The 8,456-nt window shown below is 41.0% G+C and overlaps 1 long non-coding RNA gene across 1 annotated transcript; it reads left to right on the top strand.

Moving 5' to 3' along the window:
• The first annotated feature begins 703 nt into the window (after window positions 1–703).
• On the top strand, window positions 704–6,978 carry LOC306931420. The gene is made up of 3 exons (XR_013791019.1): window positions 704–1,218; window positions 4,609–4,697; window positions 5,449–6,978. It is a non-coding gene; the product is annotated as an uncharacterized lncRNA (long non-coding RNA).
• Window positions 6,979–8,456: the final 1,478 nt, after the last annotated feature.

The raw sequence follows: 8,456 nt of genomic DNA on the forward strand, positions 1-8,456 counted from the left end.
GCATAATAGCATGATTCCAGGGAGTGCAGTGCCAGGTGTCGAGTCGGTCGGACCCACAGTTGTGCAGAACCGCCCCTAAAAGGCATCTGCCCACTTGCTCAGGGTCCATGGAGCTCGCCTGTTGTGACCTCACAACACTACATATTTGGGCATGCCTGATACAGAACTCCATAAGCTGGCCTGTTCTGACATCCCAATTAACACTCCATATTTGGGCATGGCTGACACAGAACTCCATATAGGAATAAAGGGACAGAGAGACACATACATAAATCTGACATCATTCGGGCATAAAAGGGACACAGACATAATATCTGGGTGGGGCATCCATCATTCCAAGTAGGCCAGTGAGTGCCCAACATGCACCCCCGTAGAGCCCCCACAGGAACCTCTCTAGTAGGCCTACTATAAATAGGCCTACCCATTGTTTTGAGGGAGTGTGCATCACATGAGTGACAGAATCTGTCTGGTGTCTATAGTATGTGTAGTATAAACATGCATCAAACCTTTTTTTAGGATTAGGGGGGGCCTATATGGCCATATTATTATCTCTCGCAAGAGTTGGCTTGTTTTTGGAGGTGGATTGACTTATTTCTACTCTGTTGGAAGATTTTATTATATATTTATTATTATACTTTTATTCTGAAGAGCTCGGCCAGCCTAACCTGACTCCGCCAGATGGGGCAGCAGAGAGTACACTGGTCACTCAACTCAACCAGTCACAGCAGAGCACAGCAGAGGGTGAACGTGATAACAGATTCTGTGTAGGTTGGCAGCCCAACCCTTAGACTAGAGTATATAAGGTACAAGTTGTACAACCCTGTGTCCAATTTGTGTCGGTTGTTTGCGCCGCACGCGCACGTCAGTGTAAAGAAAGAGTTTCAAGCTAGGAAAACGGAGTGAATTTATACACGGGGTTGAGAGCAGCTGGTTTGTGTTAAGTGCTAAAGCGAATGCTAAACTAGCGTACGTCTAGGTCGGTTCCTCATTACATGTTAACAGATGTTTTCTAGAAGCATTAGAACTTCCCCAGTTGGACATTTTGAGAGGGGCAATCTGCTGTTTTCAACCTGAAGACACAAAAAGGACAATCTAGTCCAGATACATCTATTTCTTCTGGCTACGTGGGATGAAAACACAGTGACTGGACTGAGATGCCTTGCTAACATGCTACACTACCTGCTCTCGTGACTGTTGAAGTATTCAGGAACATTTAAGGTACAACACTTTTATTTTGGATCACCGAGGGGCCATTTGTGTGTTTTTCTTTGGGCCACAGGCCCACATGCATTGGAAGTTATTTGGAACCTCTCCCTCCGTTATGCTACGTACATAGTGGAGCGATGCCAAACAAAACTATTTAACCCTAGCCCCTTTCGGTAACCGAGGGTACCGAAAACCAGTGGTCGGTACACTGGTGTACCGAAATTAATATTCAACAGGAGACGGACGGCATTGAGAAATGCGCTACTGTTACGTGTCGTGCAACATCTGTGTGTTTGTTTTGTTTTTTTTGACGCTTGGCTCGTCGACTAGAGATTATGTCACGTTGTAAAAAAAAAAAAAAAAGATCACACCCGTGTGAACTGAGTGGTGTAAGGTCTTATATAGACTGATCAGCAGTGGTCTGACGTAATGTCTGACGTAATGAAATCATAGAAACCGTGCTCATTTTTTGAGTGGTGTAAACCACTCCTACAACTGGCTTTTGTGTGCAGAAAAAAATGAGCATGGTTGCTATGTTCAAAATAATTTCTGACGTAATTAAATCACACCCGGGTGAACTGGATGACCGTAGCAACCATGCTAATTTTTTCTGCACAAAAAAAGCCAGTTGTGAAATCACATCCGGGTGTGATTTCATTACGTCAGATCAGAGCTGATCAGGCTATATAAAACCTTACACCACTCAGTTCACACGGGTGTGATTTTTTTGGTACGGACAGACACGGGTACATAGCTTTTTGAGTGGTGTAAACCACTCCTACAACTGGCTTTTGTGTGCAGAAAAAATGAGCATGGTTGCTATGTTCAAAATAATTTCTGACGTAATTAAATCACACCCGGGTGAACTGGATGACTGTAGCAACCATGCTCATTTTTTCTGCACAAAAAAAGCCAGTTGTGAAATCACATCCGGGTGTGATTTCATTACGTCAGATCAGAGCTGATCATTCTATATAATACCTTACCTTATATAATACCTCACATCGGACAAAAACTCCAGCTGAATCAACTTCATGGTCACAAATCATCACATCAGAAGACGACCCTACCTAGCCAAACGTCAGACCACAGCTGATCATGCTATATAAAACCTTACACCACTCAGTTCACACGGGTGTGATTTTTTTGAGTGGTGTAAACCACTCCTACAACTGGCTTTTATGTGCAGAAAAAATGAGCATGGTTGCTATGTTCAAAATAATTTCTGACGTAATTAAATCACACCCGGGTGAACTGGATGACTGTAGCAACCATGCTCATTTTTTCTGCACAAAAAAAGCCAGTTGTGAAATCACATCCGGGTGTGATTTCATTACGTCAGATCAGAGCTGATCAGGCTATATAATACCTTACCTTATATAATACCTCACATCGGACAAAAACTCCAGCTGAATCAACTTCATGGTCACAAATCATCACATCAGAAGACGACCCTACCTAGCCAAACGTCAGACCACAGCTGATCATGCTATATAAAACCTTACACCACTCAGTTCACACGGGTGTGATTTTTTTGGTACGAACAGACACGGGTTCAAAGCCAGTTGTTGGAGTGGTTTACACCACTAAAAAATCACACCCGTGTGAACTGAGTGGTGCAGTGACATCACACACTAACCATAGCAACCATGCTCACATGTACGTGGGGCCACGTACGGGTACACGGGTACAGACAAAGCTGGTTATTGGAGTGGTTTGCACCACTCAAAAAACAGTCCACTTCCTTCTTTCTAGGTACGCATGCATTCACATTGGAACGATCCGTATACGAATACACTTCATTAGGCGATCCACTCCCGGGAACGGTACGCATCATTCACACTACCACGACATCTGCCAAGTGGTCCCGAGTGCGCACCCGGGACCATGGTGTGAATCGCCCCTTTATGACTGTTGGTAGGGCGTTCCACATTTTGGTGGCATAGGAGCGAAATTAATTTAGTCCCTTGTTTGTGCCGAATCTGGGTTGCACATGGTTTGTTGAACTCCCTCTGGTGTTGTGGGTGTGGACTTCGTTGACATTAAGGAAGTATTTAGACAGGTACATGGGTATCTATGTGGACCAGACCCATTTCAAGATGCTGTACTCTGTTGTAAACCCTAAGCCATTCCAGCCTGTCAAAATGGGCAGGGGTGAGGTGGGTTCGGGGAGTGAGGCCAAGTAGTAACCTGAGCCTTGTTTTAAGGGCCTTTTGAGGTGCTGTGGTACCAGGAAGTGCATGCATAGTCGAAGAAACCTTGTACAGTCTGCCGTCACCCAGCCGGATGCGTGCAAGCAACCTCAGGGCGTCTTACTGGTTGTTTGTTTTAAAGTGCTCTAAGCAAACATTAAAAGTCCATAGACTTGGCTGCCACATGACATTGCGTTTCGTCAAGTGCTCTAAACAAACAAGCAAGATAATGAATAGCTCCCACACCCACCTGTGTAAAAAAAGAAAATTATACAGAACATAACATATGTACACCAGACGTAGAAATGATTTTATAACCTACAGATCTGGTCAATATTTTGATTCTCCATTGACCATCTTAGTAGTTGATTGACTGGTCGATGTCCGGACAATCATAATGTGGTCAAATTACAGAATACAGATGCATTTGGCCACAGGCCCCCATTTAATCAGAGTTTAAAGTATGGAATTACAAACAAAAAAAGAGAGCAACCAGCCAGGCTATTGCTCCAAGTCTTCTAAATTACAACATTATAAATTACGACATTCTGAATTTCTAATAATAGATTTATCAGTCAGTGTTTTTCAGTGTGTTTCATGTTTCGTGTTTTTCGTGTTCGCAGCAGGCAGCACAGCCAATGTTTATCACTGTGTGTGAGGGTGCAGGCCAGAGAGAGCTTGACATTGTCATAATAACTGTGATGCTGAACGCACACTTCTATACCTATATGTCACTTTGTCCTAAAGGCCTTACGATCTGTAGTTCTCTTTCCTTGGTGAATTGTACATACGTCATAGGTGTATGGTGGTATAATAATAAATATAATGGCCTCTTATAGTAATATTTTACAATTTGGCCAATGTTTGGCCATGTTTTATAGTATAGTTGGTTGATTACTGATTCAATGACAAATTAATTACTGTTAAATGTCATTATATGGTCACTTTAAAAATGTGCAGATATGTATATACTTATACTATATGTTGGTTTGTTTACTGTTGAGTGAGAAAACAATGTTGCACATTAAGGCTAATCATCTGGGGCAAGGGTGGGCAACTTTGACGATAGAGGGCCACTATTTCCACACTCACTCCAGAGGTCTACATTGCATATTAGCAAAAATAGCCACGGCTTTGTACCCTTGTATCTATTCTCTCTGTTATACATTCAACCTTAATATTAAAGTCTTGTTCTATTCCTTCATTCCAGTGTGGAGTCCAGCCTGCAGGTGAAGATGACTTCTCCAGTACCAACCAGCACCGTTTCTATTAAACAGGAACCTGAACACCTGGACACAAGTCAGTTTTCTTTCTTTCTTTCTTTCTTTCTTCCACTTATGGAAGGAGGTGCAGTGTTGCGCTCGTGCATCATCATATCAAAACCTAACCCACAGATTGAAGACAGTTGACAGGCCTAAGTAGCCTACCTGCTGTTATATTATTATATCACAATATAATGTTATATAATTGACGATGGACTGTAGTAGACATTAAATACTTTTCCCCCTCCTGTGTAAACATCGGGACATCAGATTAAATAAACACTGATGTCGGGCATAATGACCGATACATCGGTGCGACCGATGCATCGGCAGGCTCTAGTCATAAATGCTTCGGGTGGAAGACAGCTAGTGATGATACGAAACATTGATTGCTGTGTTTACAGTCGTTACTTACATGCAGTGTTTACATGTGTTGTTTAGCAGATTCCACAGGGGTCCATGGAACCCCAGAGGTCCCCAGCTAAACAATTGATAGTTGTGGCCTAATGCATTCTAAACTGGGAGTAACTTGAGAATCACCACAGGTTAGGTTATGATTTGTCAATACAGTTGTATAGTACATGTGCGCACTAATTCATACTTTGTCCATGACCTTTTTTTGACGACGAAGTATCACTTGTGAAAAGTACAATATAGAAAAATGATAAAAAAAGAAAATCTCATGGAGAATCATACAAAATAAATAAATCAGCAAGGAGAATCAATTGTATTGATTGTAAAACACATTGAGTTGCTCTCTGCTGACGTTGCCTCCTCTTTCCTCCTAGATCTCCTTCCTGAGCACCAGGAGAGTATCTCCAGTCTGGTCCAGGTGGAACTAGAACCTCCACAGATTAAAGAGGAACACCAGAAGAGTAGCTCCAGTCTGGTCCAGGTGGAACTAGAACTTCCGCAGATTAAGAATAGCTACAGTCTAGTCCAGGTGAAACTAGAACCTTCACAGATTAAAGAGGAACACCAGAAGAGTAGCTCCAGTCTGGTCCAGGTGGAACTAGAATTTCCGCAGATTAAGAGTAGCTACAGTCTAGTCCAGGTGAAACTAGAACCTTCACAGATTAAAGAGGAACACCAGGAGATTAGCTCCAGTCTGGTCCAGGTGGAAATAGAATTTCCACAGATTAAGAGTAGCTACAGTCTGGTCCAGGTGAAACTAGAACCTCTGCAGATTAAAGCAGAACAGCAAGATAGTAGAATTAGTCTGGTCCAGCTGGAACTAGAACCTCTGCAGATTAAAGAGGAACAGGAAGAGGTACTTCTAAAACCAGAGGAAGCTGCAGGGTCATCGTTGACATTACTAGTAATGAAAAGTGAAGATGATGATGAAGACAGAAAGACAGAGCCTCTAGCCAGCACCTCAACTGAACACGTGAAAACACAGGCTGATGTAGAGGACAGTGGAGCATCACAACCAACTATTGATGACCAGCTCCTCGCTTCACACAGTTCTGACTCTGATACTGGTGACGGTGATAACTGGGAGACCAGGGAAGATGAGGCACATGTGGGAGGACAAAAATGGTCTTTTATTAACAGGCTGTCTCAGATCCTAAAATCATTCAAACAAAGGCCATGCACGAGGAGTCAAACAAGAAAGAAAAGCATCAGTTGTACAGAGTGTAGCAAGGTCTTTGCTAGCAAAAGTATTCTGACAACACACATGAGGATTCATACAGGCGAAAAGCCCTTTGCTTGTACAGTTTGTAACAAAAGCTTTAATCAAAATTCTAGCATGAAAACGCACATGAGGATTCATACAGGACAAAAACCCTTTTCTTGTACAGTTTGTAATAAAAGCTTTAACCAATCTAAATATCTGAAAACACACATGAGAATTCATACAGGCGGAAATTGCTTTGCTTGTACAGTTTGTAACAGAAGCTTTGGCAAAAAAGTAAATCTGAAAGCACACATGAGCATTCATACAGGCGAAAAGCCCTTTTCATGTACAGTTTGTAAGAAAAGCTTTAATAAAAAAGAAAATCTGAAAGCACACATGAGGATTCATACAGGAGAAATGCCCTTTGCATGTACAGTTTGTAGAAAAAGCTTTAAACAAAATCAATGTCTGAAAAAACACATGCAGATTCATACGGGCGAAAAGCCATTTGCTTGTACAGTTTGTAACAAAAACTTTAAACAAAAGGAGTGTCTGAAAAAACACATGAGGATTCATACAGGTGAAAAGCCCTTTGCTTGTACAGTTTGTAACAAAAGCTTTAACCAAAATGAAAATCTGAAAACACACATGAGGATTCATTCAGGGGAAAAGCCATTTGTTTGTACAGTTTGTACCCAAAGCTTTAACCATAAATGTTCTCTGAAGATGCACATGAAAGCTCATACAGGGTGATACAAATGTATTTTGTGGCACACAGGCGGCAGTGGCTCAGGGGAGCATTCTACCACTCCTGGTAGAATGACTCCTGATCCTATCCCGCTTCCACTCAAAATTACTCCCACTCCCATCCCACCCCCGTTGTTTTTGTTTTGTTTTTAAGTTAGTCATTAGGAAAGGCAATGCATTTTGTGTTATTTTTAAGATTACTCTTTCATGCTGTTTTAATTCAAAATATATGGTACCAGGAACAGTTTTTCTGTAGTAATGTAATGACGCTCTGCCCCACCCCATTGATTTTTCATTCCCTTCCCAATCCCGGGATTAATACAAATCTCAATCCCATCCCGGGGGAATCCTGGAAAAAAAATCATCCTCTTCCAAATAGTATTCTGAGCTGACATGATATATAATACAGAACATAGTTATCATTCTGCTGGTTTTGCTTGAAGCATCATTCCTATTCAGTTTAGCAATACAACATATCTCTGAAAATGACGTTGATTGGCACAGAGAAAGAAATTGTGTTTTATTCATTCAAAATGATTGGTTTCTCTTGTTTGTTTGTTTGTTTGATTATTTATTTATTTATTTGTAAGTAAAAACCATGATGTAAGATGACATGATCTTAAGTGTTCAGAAGTCTGGCTGTAATTCTAGGGACTTTCTGTTTCCTGTTGTCTTTTACTGAGGTTTTTGATTCTGCAATATAATTTTATTCTTTTATTAATTTAGTTATTTTGATTTCATATTATCAACTCTTAATGCTGCTCTTCGTGCTTTAAAGCACACTGAATTGCCTTGTTGAAATGTGCTATACAAATAAACATACTCCAAATGACCCATTAGGGATACTTTATTTCTCTAAAGCAGTGGTTACCCAGCTTTTTAGCTCAAGACCCAAAAGAGCAATTCGATTCCTCGACGTGGGAACAGATGCATTGAAGTGTTCTATCCATGCAGGAATGAATGCAGGCCACTAGGGGGCACAATCACACAAGAAAACCCCCTAAGTTACAGTGTGGAGAAAACACATGCTGAGGTATTGTTTTATATTGATACAAATGCATATATTATGAACATAAAAGGAAAATAATCACACCCGTGTGAAGTGAGGGGCGCTCTTATCATCTTACAACATCGAGGAGGGAATTCGGTATAGCTTGGAGCAGCTATAAATGTTACTTTATTCAATGGTCATCCAATCCATGTATATTCACTTCTAAGAACAATTGTAATGTTCTTATAAGGTGATGTAATGATGTAAAACAAACTGTCAAAACAAACATTAAATTAATGGGATTTAATGTATGTGTTAATGTCAATGGCGTTTTTAAAACAAACATTGACCTAAAGACGAACATTAAACCTGTATATGCTGTAGGAGGGGCTAGCGCCCCTCAAAAACACAAACTTCAAATGTTAATTGTCATTCTGGTC

The sequence above is a fragment of the Electrona antarctica genome, assembly GCF_951216825.1.
Source record: "Electrona antarctica genome assembly, chromosome: 10".
Taxonomy (NCBI): Eukaryota; Metazoa; Chordata; class Actinopteri; order Myctophiformes; family Myctophidae; genus Electrona; species Electrona antarctica.